Raw genomic sequence first — 17,824 nt, forward strand, 5'->3', positions numbered from 1 at the left:
TGTTTCCTGGCCACTGATGGCCTGGGTCCTTCCCCCCTGCAAGGTGAGAGCTAAAGGGTTGGAGAACAAAGGAATCAGGTGACCTCCTGGCCCCGGAAAGGGACAAAGCCGAGAGGAGGAGGGGCTGGAGATTGTTTCAGTTTGGGGCTGGCTGGAGACATGGACATGGAGTGAAGTACAGATGTGGTTGTCTGGCTCACGGTTGTCTGGCTCACTGTCCCCCAAAATGGACCCAGCGGACGGGTCCTGTTCTCTGCACCTGCAAGCTCTGTTTTAGACCATGTTCCTGTCATCTTGTTGAGGACACTGGGGCATGGCCACTAGGTAACTCGAGGGGATGGAAGACCACGAGTGTCGATGAAGCCCCCTCACACTAGGCCCAGGTGTCCTTGGCCCCCCCTCTCGCCTGGAGGCACTCGCAGCAGCTCTGCGTACTAGGCCCAAGTGTCCTTGCCCCCCCCCCCCCCGCCTGGAGGCACACACAGCAGTTATGCTGAGAATCTGCAACAATATGTTGCAGAGTCAGACTGCCTGAAACTAAGCAAGGCCACACAGGGCAGATATGGAAGAACAATGCTGAATAAAGCAGCTTTATGTATAGTTTAATAAATGATACAGAGAACCAGGGAACTAGCTGGGAACTGGATTGGCTGGCTATATGGATACTTGGGGCAGCTTGCTATTGGATAAGTATGCTGGGAAAAAGGATGTATACAAGCCTGTGTAACTTCCTGCTCTGTGTACAGGATCTGAGATTCAAATCTCCCTGTACCTATTTGAAGCTTCAAATAAACTTTTCTGCTTCTCCACCCCGTTGTGATTATTGGGTGTAGCACACCGAGTAACGAACCACTCAAGCTGTTGTTCAGCCTCTCGGCACTGGGTGCCGGCAACAATCTAATAAACCTTCTGTTTTAGTGGCTGGCTGAGAGTCACGTCTGACTGCAGAGTTGGGGGGCAGGACCCTCTGCTTCCCAGGACCCCGCCTTGCAGACTAGCTGTGGGAAGCGCAAGGAGGGGCAGAGAGGATGCTGAATGCTCCGAGGTCAGACCCAGGAAGGTGGAAGCTGTGTGAGCTGTGTGTCCTGCAGACAGTCTGCTCGCAGAAAGGCGACTACCCCAGAGTCCTGCCTGGCTTAGTAGGGAGCAGTTCCAGAGCATCGTCTGGGAACTCCGTGACAACTGGTGGGAGCGGTGGGATGTACTGCACCCCGTGGATGGCGCTTCCTGCAGTAAGTGACTGGGGAGCAGTAAAACGAAGGGGGATTGACGGAGACCAGGCGTGCTGAAGATTCAGAGAGAGACGGTTTCAGGGGCGGTTAACCCCTGGGAGTATGTGACCAGAGAGAAGGACTTTTGCAGTAACAGGGTTCCCCTGGGGATTGTAGCGAGCGGTCCCAGGGGCGGAGGAGTCTGCAGCTCGACCCTGGCAAAGAGGTGGTGACCTTGAGAAGGGCTGGCACACTTGGGGTTCTCCCTGGAAACCGTGGGGAGCTGAGAGCACACAGGCCGGTGAGTCCACAACAACTTGGGAAGAGCGGAGTGATGGCCTGTCACTGTCTCCTTAAGAAGGACATCGGAACCCTGTGCAGGAAGAGGGGGTTGCGCATTGGAAAGTTCACCAAAGCAGAGTTCATCATGCAGCTGGAGGAGGATGACCGCTCTAAGGAGCAGATTCCTGACCCCAAATGAGGCTATAGCAGGATCTGGGAGCAGCTTGAGTGGTAGCCAGGCACCCCCCAAGACTCCTGTCCCCGACCAGATGAGGATCGTCAGGATTGGGTTCCCCATCGGGAGATTGGAGATGGACGGGATTGGAGCTGAGTCAGAGAGAGCAAGAGGACTGGGAGAGACAGCGAGAGCCCGAGAAAGAGCTGCAGAAGCAGCAGCAGCATGAACTGGCGGTGGGGGAGCGGAGAGGCCTAGGGGACCCCCCAGGGGTGAGTGGGGATAGACCCCGGGGGGCCAGTTCTGCAGGGAACCTCGAGACTAAATTGCTGCCCCTGATTAAGGGGGTGGGGGGGATGTGGATGCCACCTCACTGCCTTTGAGCAGGCTGGCGATTTGAACCAGGGGGACCCTGCGGAAAAGCCCCAGTGTCTAGCTCCCTTGCTGGGTCCCAAGGCCATAGACTCCGTCAGCCAGATGGGTGGGGAGGTGGACAGGCTCCCACTCCTGGTCCCAGCCTATATGTCTGCGTGGAGTTTCCTGGGGCCAGGCCCCTCGGACCTCCAGTGGGAGCAGAAGGTGATGATCAATGGGGAGACATTTCTGGGGTGGCGAGATCCTGGGAGAGAGAAAACTGTTGTCAGGCCCTGGGTGGTGCAGCCTCAGATGCTGTGGGGCTGTGTGAGCTGGGTGAAGGTCCCAGGGATGAAGCCCCTCGCCCTACCTATGGCCCGGATCCCTGTGCAGACCCAGGAGGGGTGGGGCTAGCTGGTTGTTGGGGTTCTCCAGGACACCAGCTGTGAGACCCTGTTGTGGGGTGACTGTGTCTCTTTGGGACAGGATCCAGGCCCTGCTCCTGTAACTGCCGAGGGTTTGAATTTGAATCCAGGGAACCAATCAGTGGAGAGGGAAATGGTCAGTGAAAATGCAGATGACCTGGCTGGCAGCGGGGAGGAGCTGTTAGTCTCAGGCTACCTGCCTGCCTGTAACCAGCCCTTGGGGCTGGGTGGGACAGAGAGATGCTCCCCACCCCCTTGCACACCGGAGAGGGGGCTCAGGCCGGCTCTGAGGCAGTGAGGAAAGCAGCGAGCTCGCTGCCTACCCCCACTGGGACAGCAAGGGCAGCGCTGAGCACAGTGGGAGCTGAGACCCCAGCTGAGTGGGGGGAGACACAGGCAGGGCAGGGGATCTGTGGGGAGCGGCAAGGTGCTTGGTAAGGAAAGTCTGGATGAGCCCAGGCAGCCTTATGAGCTGATGGCTGTGTCTAGTCAGCAGGGTGGGAAGGCGAGGAGAGTGGAAGATGAGTGTCCCTGGGTGGAGAATTGGGACAGGGAAGGAAACGTGCCTGTGTCTGTCAGGGGTATTGACTTGCCTATGGAGGGAGCTACCCTGATCTCCAAGCAGTTGTCTGTGACCCGCCTTGTGTGCTGGGACCAGGGGAATGAGATCCCAAGCTGTGTGTCTGGGAAAGGAGAAAGTGCGTCCGGCTCTTCTTTGTCTGTGGAGCAGACAGAAGGGGCCTTTCAGCCTGTGATGGTTGAGGGTCGTGCAGTTGTTTCAGAGCTGGTTCTTGATTCAGCTAAAGCCCAGGAAGGGAATGGTCCTAAGTTTGTGTCTGCTCGGGAGAATGGCCCTGTAACTAGGTCGCATCCAGTTAGTGTCTATGTAAAATCCCCGAGACCAGACAATTCTGGTGCTTGTATTTTGCCTGTTGCTAGTGTGTTGTTGGGAAAGGGTGGAGCAACTCTGTCTAATCAGGGTGAGATCCTAGCCAGGGCACAAGGAGAGCATAAAGGTGTGTGATTGTGTTACCTACTGAGGGTGTGGAAACCTGTAGCAAGAAGGAAAAGATTCCTGAACTTGTGTGTGGCAAAGGGAAAGAGAATGCTTCTGACCTTTTATCTAGAGAGTCTGTAAGTTTGCCTGAAAGGGGATGGTGTAGGAATCTGCCGGATGGGCCAGAGGTAATTCTGGATGTAAGGGAGACCCAGAAAGAGTCTGTTGTTGTTCAGGAAAGTGTTCCTCTAGAGCAAGCCCTCGTTAAAGAGGGTAAGAGCAGAATTTCTGTGAGGAGTGAATTGTTGCATAGAAAAGCCCCTGGAGAAAGGAATCCTCATGGTCGTCTTTGCAAGCAGTTTACTGCAACTGAAGGGTGTGAAAGTGATTTAATCCAGAAAGTTTCAGTTCCTAACAGCCAGAAATTTTCTGTTGTGAATGGATCCACTGACTTTCCTGTTGAAGGATCCAGTGTGGATAGCTTTGAGAAGGTCTCAGATGGAGTGAAAGCTGTTAAGAAAGTTAAACAGTCCTATAACCAAGTGGCTGTGTTTGGCCAGCTAGTTGGGGAGACAAAGTTGTTGAGAAAGGGATGTCTCCATGCTGATTCTGTAAGTGAACAGTATGTGGCCCAGGTCAAGACGGGGGCTCTTAACCAAGAGAGCCTGAATTGCAGGCCTCCAGACTGGAGCACAGGGAGAAGACCCGATCCCAGTTTGACCCCCAGGAGTTTTGGAGTGGCAAAAGGGCACGGCTGCATAAACCTTCCCACATGCGGCCTGCGAGTGCTATCGACCACCCCCGACCTAAGGGAGGGTGTGAAACTGGAAGGGCCTGGTGTACCTCCCACCGAGGAATGGGAGAGATGCTGGGGCATCCATGGGAACGTTGGTGGCTTCGAAGTTCCTCAGGTCACCAGCTAAAGTGACCCCTCTCAGTTCAGTCTCGAAGGGGGGAGAGATGTGATGAAGCGGGACTGTTCTTAATGTTTCCTCTGAATATTGTGGGGGTGTCTCAGTTTCCTCTATGCAGTTCTTAAGTATCTAGGGGGTGGGATGGGGGTGTATGATTGTTGCAGAGCCCTAGAGGGCAGGTGTGTGCAGGGGTCTGGACACAGAGAATGGCCCCGACACCCTGTTTCCTGGCAACTGATAGCCTGGCCCTTCCCCCCTGCAAGGTGAGAGCTAAAGGGCTGGAGAACAAAGGAATCAGGTGCCCTCCTGGCCCCGGAAAGGGACAAAGCCCAGAGGAGGAGGGGCTGGCGAGAGTCAGTTTGGGGCTGGCTGGGGACATGGAGTGAAGTGCAGACGTGGTTGTCTGGCTCACTGCCCCCCAAAATGGACTCAGCTGAGGGGTCCTGTTCTCTGCACCTGCAAGCTCTGTGTTAGACCATGTTTCTGTCGTCTAATAAACCTTCTGTTTTACTACCTGGCTGAGAGTCCCGTCTGACTGCGGAGTTGGGGTGCAGGACCCTCTGGCTTCCCCAGGACCCCACCTGGGCGGACTTGCTGGGGGAAGCGCAGGGAGGGGCAGAGGACGCTGAATGCTCCGAGGTCAGACCCAGGAAGGTGGAAGCTGGGTGAGCTGTGTGTCCTGCAGACAGGCTGCTCACAGAAAGGAGACTTCCCCAGAGTCCTGCCTGGCTTCGTAGGGAGCAGTTCCAGAGCATCACCCGGGGACTCCGTGACAAGTGGGGCCCACCTCCCCATTCTTTAGGGTGGGGCTGCACCTGACACGCTGTGGACACTCCCGAAGCGGGATCAGGGCCAGCTGTCACAGCTCAGAGCCTGACTGAGCCCCAAGCCCACTCCCCTGAGGATGTGGGTGTCTGTGAGCTGCCCCAGAGCCAGCGCTCCTATGCCAGCTCCTGCTGTTGGGAGACAGCAGGTTGGGGGGCGGCTCGGTTGCCTCCATGGCCAACAAGCCAGCAGCCCTCGGGCCCACTCCCTCTGCACTGTGACGGGAGCTGGCCTGTGCAGGGCCCCCTGGGCCTGGCTCGAGGTGGGTCCAGGCCCTGCTCAGCGTCCAGGGTGCCAGACTTGGCTGACAGCTCCTGGGAACGGTTGCCAGGGCTCGTTACCCTTCTTTGCTGGCTTCACACACCCCCTGTCAAGGAGCCCACTGACAATTCACAGTCACAACCCGGCTCAGAGCGGAGCTTTGTGTCGCTGGGCCAGGGCCAAGGCCGAGGCTGCCAGAGCTGGGCCACAGAATGTAAAGTGCCCAGGATACCTGTGGAAAGATGCAAGGTCTGTCTGTCCGTCCATCCGTCTCATCCCACCCCCTCCAGCCAGCCTTCCACTGGTCTGTCTGTCTGTCTGTCCCTTCCCACCCGCTCCAGCCAGCTTTTCACTGGTCTGTCTGTCCTTACCCACCCCCTCCAGCCAGCTTTCCACTCGTGTCTGTCAATCCCTTTCCACCCCCCTGCCCCCAGCCAGGCTTCCACTCCTGTCTGTCTGTCTGTCCCTTCCCACCAAATGTGGGGGCACCGGCTGGCCCTGTGTCACGGAGTCCCCGGGCGATGCTCTGGAACTGCTCCCCATGAAGCCAGTCAGGACTCTGGGGCAGTCACCTTTCTGTGAGCAGCCTGTCTGCAGGACACACAGCTCACACAGCTTCCACCTTCCTGGGTCTGGCCTCGGAGCATTCAGCATCCTCTGCCCCTCCGTGTGCTTCCCCCCAGCGAGTCCGCTCAGGCGGGGCTCCTGGGGAAGCCAGAGGGTCCTGCACCCCAACTTCGCAGTCAGACGTGACTCTCAGCCAGCCAGTAAAACAGAAGGTTTATTAGATGACAGGAACATGGTCTAAAACAGAGCTTGCAGGTGCAGAGAACGGGACCCCTCAGCTGGGTCCATTTTGGGGGGCCGTGAGCCAGACAACCACGTCTGCACTTCACTCCATGTCCCAGCCAGCCCCAAACTGAAACTCCCTCCAGCCCCTCCTCCTCTGGGCTTTGTTCCTTTCCCGGGCCAGGTGGTCACCTGATTCCTTTGTTCTCCAACCCTTTAGCTCTCACCTCGCAGGGGGGAAGGGCCCAGGCCATCAGTGGCCAGGAAACAGGGTGTCGGCCATTCTCTGTGTCCAGACCCCTGCACACACCTGCCCTCTAGGGCTCTGCAATGATCATACACCCTTACCCCACCACCTAGATACTTAAGAACTGCATAGGGGAAACTGAGGCACCCCCACACTATTCGGAGGAAACATTAAGAACAGGCCCACTTCGTCACATCTCTCCCCCCTTCGAGATCGAACTGAGCGGGGTCACTTTACCCGGTGACCTGGGGAAGTTCGAAGCCACCAATGTTCCCATGGATGCCCCAGCATCTCTCCCATTCCTTGGTAGGAGTTACACCAGGCCCTTCCAGTTTCACGCCCTCCCTTAGGTCGGGGGTGGTCGATAGCACTAGCAGGCTGCATGTGGGAAGGTTTCTGCAGCCCATGCCCTTTGGCCACCCCAAAACCCCAGGGGGTCAAACTGGGATTGGGTTTTCTCCGAGTGCTCCAGTCTGGAGGGCTGCAATTCGGGCTCTCTTGGTTAAGAGCCCCCATCTTGACCTGGGCCACATACTGTTCACTTACAGAACTAGCATGGAGACATCCCTTTCTCCACAACCTTGTCTCCCAACAAGCTGGCCAAACACAGCCACTTGCTTATAGGACGGTATACCTTTCTTAACAGCTTTCACTTCATCTGAGACCTTCTCAAAGCTATCCACACTGGATCTTTCAACAGGAAAGTCAGTGGATCCATTCACAACAGAAAATTTCTGGCTGTTAGGAACTGAAACTTTCTTGATTAAATCATTTTCACACCCTTCAGTTGCAGTAAACTGCTTGCAAAGACTCCATGAGGATTCCTTTCCGTAGGGCTTCTCTATGCAACAATTCACCCCTCCCAGAAATTCTGCTCTTACCCTCTTTACCTAGGGCTTGCTCTAGGGGAACACTTTCCTGAGCAACAACAGACTCTTTCTGGGTCTCCCTTACATCCAGAATCATTTCTGGCCCATCAGGAGGATTCCTACATAATCCCCTTTGAGGCAAACTTACAGACTTCCTAGATAAAAGGTTAGAAGCCTTCTCCTTCCCTTTGCCACACACAAGTTCAGGAATCTTTTCCTTCTTGCTACAGGTTTCCACACCCTCAGTAGGTAACACAATCACACACCTTCATGCTCTCCTTGTGCCCTGGCTAGGATCTCACCCTGATTAGACAGAGTTGCTCCACCCTTTCCAACAACACACTAGCAACAGGCAAAATACAAGCACCAGAATTGTCTGGTCTCTGGGATTTTACATAGACCCTAACTGGATGTGACCTAGTTACAGGGCCATTCTCCCGAGCAGACAGAAACTTAGGACCCTTCCCTTCCTGGGCTTTAGCTGAGTCCAGAACCAGCTCTGAGACAACTGCACGACCCTCAACCATCACAGGCTGAAAGGCCCCTTCTGTCTGCTCCACAGACCAAGAAGACCCAGACACACTTTCTCCTTTACCAGACACACAGGTTGGGATCTCATTCCCTTTGTCCCAGCACACAAGGCTGGTCACAGACAACTGCTTGGAGATCAGGGTAGCTCCCTCCATAGGCAAGTCAATACCCCTGACAGACAGAGACCCATTTCCTTCACTGTCCCAATTCTCCACCCAGCTAACAGGTAAGGTCCAGGGACTCTCATCTTCCGCTCTCCTCGCCTTCCCACCCTGCTGACTGGACACAGCCATCAGATCACAAGGCTGCCTAGGCTCATCCAAACTTTCCTTACCAAGCACCTTGCCACTCCCCACAGATCCCCTGCCCTGCCTGTGTCTCCCCCCACTCTGCTGGGGTCTCAGCTCCCACTGTGCTCAGCGCTGCCCTGGCTGTCCCAGTGGGGCAGGCCACTGCTTTCCTCAATGCATCAGAGCCAGGGAGAGTCCCCACTCTTGTGTGCAAGGGGGCAGGGAGCATCTCTCTGTCCCACCCAGCCCCAGGGGTCTGGTTACAGGCAGGCAGGTATCCTGAGCCTAGCGGCTCCTCCCTGCTGCCAGCCAGGTCATCTGCATTTTCACTGACCATTTCCCTCTCCGCCGATTGGTTCCCTGGATTCAAATTCAAACCCTTGGCAAAAAGAAAAGGAGTACTTGTGGCACCTTAGAGACTAACCAATTTATTTGAGCATGAGCTTTCGTGAGCTACAGCTCACTTCATCAGATCGGCTAAATGCAGTGCCTTGCATAATGACAGGTTTCAGAGGAACAGCCGTGTTAGTCTGTATTCGCAAAAAGAAAAGGAGTACTTGTGGCACCTTAGAGACTAACCAATTTATTTGAGCATGAGCTTTGAAGTGAGCTGTAGCTCACGAAAGCTCATGCTCAAATAAATTGGTTAGTCTCTAAGGTGCCACAAGTACTCCTTTTCTTTTTGCGAATACAGACTAACACGGCTGTTCCTCTGAAACCCTTGGCAGTTACAGGAACAGGGCCTGGATCCTGTCCCAAAGAGACACAGTCACCCCATAACAGGGTCTCGCAGCTGGTGTCCTGGGGCACCCCAACGACCAGCCAGCCCCACTCCTCCTGGGTCTGCACAGGGATCTGGACCATAGGGAAGGCGAGGGGCTTCGTCCCTGGGACCCTCACACAGCTCACACAGCCCCTCAGCATCTGAGGCTGCACCACCCAGGGTCTGACACCAGTTCTCTCTGTCCCAGGATCTCGCCACCCCAGGAATGTCTCCCCATTGACCATCACCTTCCGCTCCCACTGGGGGTCCGAGGGGCCTGGCCCCAGGAGACTCCACACAGACACATAGGTTGGGGTCAGGAGTGGGAGCGTGTCCACCTCCCCACCCATCTGGCTGATGGAGTCTGTGGCCTTGGGACCCAGCAAGGGAGCTAGACACCGGGGCTTTTCCGTAGGGTCCCCTTGGTTCAAATCGCCAGCCTGCTCAAAGGCAGTGAGGTGGGCATCCACACCCCCCCCCCTTAACTAGGGGCAGCAATTTAGTCTCGAGGTTCCCTGCGGAACTGGCCCCCCGGGGTCTATCCCCACTCACCCCGGGGAGGTCCCCTAGGCCTCTCCGCTCCCCCACTGCCAGTTCATGCTGCTGCTGCTTCTGCAGCTCTTTCTCGGGCTCTCGCTGTCTCCCACAGTCCTCTTGCTCCCTCGGACTCAGCTCCAATCCCGTCCGTCTCGATCCCCCGATGGGGAACCCGATCGTGAAGACCCCCGTCTGGACGGGGACAGGAGTCTTGGGGATGCCTGGCTCCCACTCCAGCTGCTCCCAGATCCTGCGATAGCCCCAGTTGGGGTCAGGAATCTGTTCCTTAGAGCGGTCATCCTCCTCCAGCTGCACGATTAACTCTGCTTTGGTGAACTTTCCAACGCTCAACCCTCTCTTTCTGCACAGGGTTACAATGTCCTTCTTAAGGAGACGGTGACAGGCCATCACTCCGCTCCTCCCAAGTTGTTGTGGACTCACAGGCCCGTGTGTTCTCAGCTCCCCACGGTTTCCAGGGAGAACCCCTAGTGTGCCAGCCCTTCTCGAGGTCACCACCTCTTTGCCAGGGTCGAGCTGCAGACTCCTCCGCCCCTTGGACTGCTCACTGCAATCCCCAGGGGAACCCTGTTACTGCAAAAGTCCTTCTCTCTCCCCGGGCCAAGCTGCAGGCTCCTCCGCCCCTGAGACTGCTCACTGCAGTCCCCAGGGGGACCCCATTACTGCACAGTCCTTCTCGCTGGTCACACACTCCCAGGGGTTAACCGCCCCCCGAAACCGCTCCTCTCTGAGCCTTCAGCAGGCCTGGTCCTCGGCAATCCCCCTTCGTGTTACTGCTCCCCAGTCACTTACTGCAGGAAGCGCCATCCACGGGGTGCAGTACATCCCACCGCTGCCACCAGTTGTCACGGAGTCCCCGGGCGATGCTCTGGAACTGCTCCCCATGAAGCCAGTCAGGACTCTGGGGCAGTCACCTTTCTGTGAGCAGCCTGTCTGCAGGACACACAGCTCACACAGCTTCCACCTTCCTGGGTCTGGCCTCGGAGCATTCAGCATCCTCTGCCCCTCCGTGTGCTTCCCCCCAGCGAGTCCGCTCAGGCGGGGCTCCTGGGGAAGCCAGAGGGTCCTGCACCCCAACTTCGCAGTCAGACGTGACTCTCAGCCAGCCAGTAAAACAGAAGGTTTATTAGATGACAGGAACATGGTCTAAAACAGAGCTTGCAGGTGCAGAGAACGGGACCCCTCAGCTGGGTCCATTTTGGGGGGCCGTGAGCCAGACAACCACGTCTGCACTTCACTCCATGTCCCAGCCAGCCCCAAACTGAAACTCCCTCCAGCCCCTCCTCCTCTGGGCTTTGTTCCTTTCCCGGGCCAGGTGGTCACCTGATTCCTTTGTTCTCCAACCCTTTAGCTCTCACCTCGCAGGGGGGAAGGGCCCAGGCCATCAGTGGCCAGGAAACAGGGTGTCGGCCATTCTCTGTGTCCAGACCCCTGCACACACCTGCCCTCTAGGGCTCTGCAATGATCATACACCCTTACCCCACCACCTAGATACTTAAGAACTGCATAGGGGAAACTGAGGCACCCCCACACTATTCAGAGGAAACATTAAGAACAGGCCCACTTCATCACACCCTGGAGCGAGGTGTACGCTGCACCTTCCAGATGCAGGGCAGCCCCCTGGAGACCCAGCAGCGCCACCCCCGGCGGGGAGAAGAGCACACCACTCCGTCAGGCCCCCACGGCTCCGGAGCCAGAGGCAGGGTCTGGGAGAGGAGCCCCATGCCTGAGCTAGGGGAGGGGCTGAGCGTGTGTATGGGGGCGTGTAATACCTGAGCCAAGGGGCTGCGGGAGCCTGGCCAGGGCCTGACCTCCCTCGGGGCAGTAGTGTCCGCCTGAGAAACTCCAAACGAGCTTGATTTGAAAAGAGTAAAACCAGTAACTTCCCTGGTATCTTGGTGTGAGCCTGCCTGGCAAGTCTTCTTTGATAGTAACGTTTTTTACCAATTAATGTCAGGGGTAAATACTGTGAACTTAGATTTATTTGATCTCATGCCTACATCCCTCGCTCACAGGGTTTGTTGGGGGGAAATATGTAATCTGAACTAAAGCTTTGTTTCTTAAAAAGCCCAGCAACAGGCGATGCGCCCTGCAGCCGCCCACCCAGCCCCTGCCCCAAGCACGCCGGTGGCTTGTGCATTTCCATGGCGCTCTCTGGCCATTCTCAGCGGCTCTGTGACCTGGTGGAATGGAACCTCGGCCCTGGCTCATTCCAGGGCACATGGGCCAGGGCCAGGGCCAGTCCCCCTCTGGAGCACTCGGCCCCAGCACTTGCCTCGCAGCCCGGATCCAGGGACGTGCACTCTTGGGGGTTGCTGGCTGGACGAGGATCTGGGCAGCTGGGAACCTATTCCCCTGGCATTGGCTCTCCAGGCACAATCCATGCACACGGTACTGAAGACTGCGGGGCTTATGGGGAGCCCCGTGAGCCAGAAGCCGAGATGTTCAAGCAGCTTCCAGCTGCACAGTCGGGAGCAGGAGTTGCGGCTGATCAGGGACTGTCCCTCCCGGCCGAGGAGGAGATCCTCGCTGGTAAGTCCCCAAGGGGCTTGCTCTCCCTGAGACGCGGCTGTGGGGAACCTGGCCCTTGGGACTCCGCTTCCCTCACAGGCTGGGCAGGGCAGCAGGCAGCAGAGACAGCAAACGGCAGGTGTCACTGGGGGCATGGGCTGGCGAGACCCACCCGCCCAAGGCTCTGTAAGCCAGGGGAAACCCTGCAGTCCCCCCACCCTATCGGGAGGGAGGGGGAGCCTCACTGGGCCACACCCCAGGACAGAACATTTGCGGGCCGGGGGTGGGGTGGGGAGAGGGACGTGCCACCCAATCAGAACTCTCTGCCACGCCCATGGGGGTGGCGTTCACACCTGCTTGGCCCTTGCTCTGCACAGGGGTGGTGCCATCCAAGGCACAGGCAGGGGGACCAGGCCTCTGCTCTCCTGGGGAGGGAGAAATCTGCCACCAAGCCGTTGCTAAGTCCTTGCCTGTGGTACTCCTCCCTGGGGGACAACGTGTGCCCAGGCTGCAGGTCCAGGTGGGGTGGGGGCGGATACTGCAGCTCATACTTCTTAGCATGGGGGGTGCTTTGCAGTGCACTGTGGGGTGTACTTGTGCTGGACTCTTCCTAGAGTTCCCTGGGGGTTCGCCCATGCCTGAGGGAGAGGGGTCCTGCAGTGCGTGGGGACAGTACCCAAGCCGTGCACCCCCCAGCATGGGGGGGTCCTGCAGTGCATGGGGACAGTGCCCGCACCATGTGCCCCCCGGTATGGGGGGGGTCCTGCAGTGCATGGGGACAGTGCCCGCACCATGTGCCCCCCGGTATGGGGGGGTCCTGCAGTGCATGGGGACAGTGCCCGCACCATGTGCCCCCCGGTATGGGGGGGGTCCTGCAGTGCATGGGGACAGTGCCCGCACCATGTGCCCCCCGGTATGGGGGGGGTCCTGCAGTGCATGGGGACAGTGCCCGCACCATGTGCCCCCCGGTATGGGGGGGGTCCTGCAGTGCATGGGGACAGTGCCCGCACCATGTGCCCCCCGGTATGGGGGGGGGTCCTGCAATGCATGGGGACAGTGCCCGCACCATGTGCCCCCTGGTATGGGGGGGTCTTGCAGTGCATGGGGACAGTGCCCGCACCATGTGCCCCCCGGTATGGGGGGGTCCTGCAGTGCATGGGGGTGGTGCCCAAGCCATGCGCTCCCTGCCCCATGTTCTGGGCATTGTTTGTGCCCTGCTCCATTAGTGGTTACATTCCTTTAACTCTTCCCTCACCAGGTCCCACCCCATGAGCCCATCGTCGAGCGCCCTGATGAGGACTGTGAGTCAGACGCAGGCCCCAGCGCAGCTCCTGGGGATCCCAGCTTTGCCAGGGGCCCTGCCGAGGCCCTGGTGCTTGGCCCACCTTCCTAGCGACATGTGCCTGGTGGGTGCCGAGGGACTGGCGGGTTCAGAGGGGGAGCTATTAAAAGACAATGTTCTGAGTTCCCTCTCTCCGGCCCAGTTCTGCGAGGTGGGCTGGGCTGTGCATTGTGGGGTAGTGGCAAGGGAAGGGGAGAGGAGGCTGGTTGGAAGCGGGGGCTACACGCTTTTCCTACCCAGGAGTGAAGAGCCATCCCTGTGGGACTCCAGCCCTGCCCACCCCCAGCCTGCTGCTCCAGGGCTCCGGGACCAGCAGGATTAGGGAGCATCTCTGACCTCAGCCCTTCCCGATACTGCCCTAGGCCATGGGGCTGCAAACAGGTGGGGGGCTGGGAGGACAAGGGCCCAGCCCCCAGCCCCATGGATGCATGACAGACATTGCAGTGTTCGCACTGGCCTCTGTGGGGCACTCTGGCAACTAGCCAGCCTGACCCCCAGGGCCTGGCCACTGACCTCCCCGGCCCCGCTGGGCCAGCCCATGGGAGTGCAGCCAGCTCCACCCGAACCCTGGCTGGTCTGAGGGCAGCTCGGCCCCCTTGCCAATCAGCTCCCGTCCCAGGCTCCTCCTGGCACCGCAGCATCACCACCTCTCCTGGCCCCACCAAAGCCCTTGTGGAATGTGCAGGGGCCTGGGAGCCAAAAGCGAGGACAAAGGTCTCAGCCACCAGTCGGCCAGGAACCCCTTGGCCTTTCCCCAGCACAACGCAGCCGTGCTCTGTCCTTCACCCAGGCCCCAGCGCGTCCCCGGGAGAGGCTGGGGCAGATGGGGCCGAGACCCAGAGAGGAGGGTCATGGGGGGGGCAGATGGGGCTGAGACCCAGAGAGGAGGGTCGTGGGGGATGAGGGGAGGAGACTCAGTGGGAAGGGTCGTGGGGGGTAAGTGGGGCTGAGACTCAGTGGGGAGGGTCGTGGGGGACGAGGGGATGAGACTCAGTGGGGAGGGTCGTGGGGGACGAGGGGATGAGACTCAGTGGGGAGGGTCATGGGGGGTAGGTGGGGCTGAGACTCAGTGGGAAGGTCGTGGGGGACGAGGGGATGAGACTCAGTGGGGAGGGTCGTGGGGGACGAGGGAATGAGACTCAGTGGGGAGGGTCGTGGGGGACGAGGGGGACGAGGGGATGAGACTCAGTGGGGAGGGTCGTGGGGGACGAGGGAATGAGACTCAGTGGGAAGGTCGTGGGGGACGAGGGGATGAGACTCAGTGGGGAGGGACGTGGGGGGTAGGTGGGGCTGAGACTCAGTGGGAAGGTCGTGGGGGACGAGGGGATGAGACTCAGTGGGGAGGGTCGTGGGGGACGAGGGGCTGAGACTCAGTGGGGAGGGTCGTGGGGGGTAGGTGGGGCTGAGACTCAGTGGGAAGGTCGTGGGGGACGAGGGGATGAGACTCAGTGGGGAGGGTCTTGGGGGACGAGGGGATGAGACTCAGTGGGGAGGGTCGTGGGGGAAGAGGGAATGAGACTCAGTGGGAAGGTCGTGGGGGAAGAGGGAATGAGACTCAGTGGGGAGGGTCGTGGGGGACGAGGGGATGAGACTCAGTGGGGAGGGTCGTGGGGGGTAGGTGGGGCTGAGACTCAGTGGGGAGGGTCGTGGGGGACGAGGGGCTGAGACTCAGTGGGGAGGGTCGTGGGGGGTAGGTGGGGCTGAGACTCAGTGGGGAGGGTCGTGGGGGAAGAGGGGATGAGACTCAGTGGGGAGGGTCGTGGGGGGTAGGTGGGGCTGAGACTCAGTGGGGAGGGTCGTGGGGGAAGAGGGAATGAGACTCAGTGGGGAGGGTCGTGGGGGGTAGGTGGGGCTGAGACTCAGTGGGGAGGGTCGTGGGGGGTAGGTGGGGCTGAGACTCAGTGAGGAGGGTCATGGGGGGGCGGGGGGGCTGAGACTCAGTGGGGAGGGTCGTGGGGGGTAGGTGGGGCTGAGACTCAGTGGGGAGGGTCGTGGGGGAAGAGGGAATGAGACTCAGTGGGGAGGGTCGTGGGGGGCAGGTGGGGCTGAGACTCAGTGGGGAGGCTCGTGGGGGGGGCACTAGCCTTTATCTGTGGGGACATAGGTATGAATGCAGGTTCGGTGACCAGTGCAATGAGTTTTTGGGCCCTCAGCTCCCTCTTCCTTCCGTCTCTATCATCGCCAACCACTCATCTCATGAGCCATGTGGGAGCCCCCTTGGCACTTGGCAGGCCTCAGCACCAGCCTCGCTGGCTGTCCGATAGGAGCCCAGGCTGGGCGCTCTGCCGCCGAGCGCGTCCGTGGGGCAGCGTGAAGCGATGGGCATGTCCGCACGCGGCTGAGCACACGTTTGTTCAGTCACCCCTGGGGTCATGGAGCCCTGGCACGCACAGCCTGGTACCAGCTGGGTTTTACCTTCTCAGCCATGTTCAGCCTGTTTTCACATTACAAACTCCCCCCTGGAGCAGCAGGGTTCCCCACGTGTGTAGGTATCCGGTCACCCCCGCCCAGCTGCTGCTGGGGGTGCAGGGCCAGGCCAGGGCCCAGAGCACTGGGCAGGGACAGGGGCAGTCGCTTCCATCCAGCTAGCAAGTGGCCTGACTTTGTACATCCGCTCGGGTCTCTGGCTTTGTGCACCGGCAGGGCAGCAAGCGGCTGATTGCCAGCCAGAGGAGCACCGACCTGCGGCACGGAAACAGCCGCAGCTCTCTCCTGGCAGCAGGTGAGCCAGTCCCAGGTGTGCTGCCCACGTGGAGCCCAGTGACGGTGCTAAGCTGCTTTGCCAGGTGTTTGTCGTTTCCTCCATGCCACCTGTCACGGACTCACAGGTCATGCCCACTCTTGGCTCAGTGTGGTCCCTGGGGGGAACCCCCTTCAGTGCAACAGCCCTTCTCGGGGGTCCACTCTCTCTCGGGGTTAAGCCCCTCCACCTCCTGGAGCCACACCTCTCTGAGCCTTAGCACACCTGTCTCTCGCCATGGGCCCCCTCAGGGAGTCCACTCACTCTGGCTCCCCGGGGCCTCCACTCCCCGCCCCCCAAAGGGGGTGATTCAACCCTGTTCTCTAGACCGGAGCGACTCTCAGTCAGCGTAAAACAGGAGGTTTATTGAGCATTGAACACATCACTGGAAACTCTCCGGGCCTCAGGCCTGGCCTCCCTCAGCCCAGTATATCCAAGTCTCCCCTGCATCCAGGTGGCCTCTGCCTGCTCCCTCCCTCCAGCCCAGAGCCCCCCTGCTTCCCAGCTGGGCATCTGATAGCACCGGCTCCAAGCCCCGCCTCTGTCCATTGTCTTCTCTGCAGGTAAACAGGGTCGTCTGGCCCCCCCTCTCCTCTCTTCCGTGCTCTGGCCCCCCTGTCCATTGTCTTCTCTGCAGGTAAACAGGGTCGCCGGGCCCCCCTCTCCTGTCCTCTGGCCCCCTCTGGCTGGAACCAGCTGGTCAGGTCACCAGGGTCCTCCCTTTGCAGCCCATTGTCCTCCCACTGGCCAGAACTGGCTGCGACTCCTGAGCTGGGCCTCTGGATCGCCAGGTCACCTGTCGCTGGGGTCTCCATTCTCCAGGCCAGTGGCTGGGGTCCCATGTTCCGTCCCTGGTCCTTTGTACCAACAAACTCCCTCTCCCATCCCCTCGTTAAACCAGGAACACCCAGGGAAACTGAATCCCTCCCCCCTGCCCCCTGCATGCAACCCATTGGAAAAACAAGGAAAAAACAAGGAAATCCCCCACTTGGAAAGCACCCCATGCTGCTGGGGCAGGGCTGTGCCCACAAGGCCATGTCTGTGATGCAGGCTGGGGTGGGGCCAGATGTCTCGGCTGCCATGGTGGGGGGAAGAGGGCAGGGCCTGACTTGGGTGCAGCCTGTAACCGGCCAGTTTGATGCCAGGAAGCTGAGTGGATAACTCATTTCCCCTTCGCTCTCTGGTTTTGAACATCACCTGCCTCTGGGCTCAGCTCTGGGCGTGCTCCCTGCCCATCTCCCCGAGCCCCAGCCCGGACCGCGACCTGGACACCAGCCCCAGTGCAGCAGCAGAGAGGATGCTGGGCTTTCCGGGCACCAGGTGCCAGCTGAACATTGGCATCCCCAGTCGCGTGAGACCCGTCTCCACCTGCTTACCCACTGCTCCCCCTGGTGGCCGCAGAGGGGGCACGGGGCCTGCGAGCCCTGTGTGGCTATAAGGGACCCCGCTCTAGTCTCTGTCCAGGGGCTCCATGCCCGGGTCACCGCTCGATGGGGGTCCCTGTAAAGGGTGGGGGGGACTGACTGTCGCACAAACCCTGCCGCTCAGGTGGCAAAGCCCTGCCAATGCAGGCACCTGCTCCCCACCAGACAGCCCGCCCCCCGCTCCGCAGGGCAGGGGAGAGGGACCCTGCACTCTGTGCCCCCAGCTGATGCCCAGGCCCGCCCCATAGGGCGATGGGGTTCTCTCCACAGGCAGGTGAAGGCACCAGCCTGCGGATGAGCCAGCCCTGCAGGGGGCACG

General features: G+C 59.5%; 1 long non-coding RNA gene across 1 annotated transcript; it reads left to right on the forward strand.

Moving 5' to 3' along the window:
- Positions 1–10,469: 10,469 nt before the first annotated feature.
- LOC140899586 (uncharacterized) lies at positions 10,470–13,432 on the forward strand. The gene is made up of 3 exons (XR_012155388.1): positions 10,470–10,652; positions 11,557–12,020; positions 13,258–13,432. It is a non-coding gene; the product is annotated as an uncharacterized lncRNA (long non-coding RNA).
- The last annotated feature ends 4,392 nt before the right edge of the window (positions 13,433–17,824 follow it).

This window comes from Lepidochelys kempii, chromosome 17 (genome assembly GCF_965140265.1).
Source record: "Lepidochelys kempii isolate rLepKem1 chromosome 17, rLepKem1.hap2, whole genome shotgun sequence".
NCBI classification, from domain to species: domain Eukaryota; kingdom Metazoa; phylum Chordata; order Testudines; family Cheloniidae; genus Lepidochelys; species Lepidochelys kempii.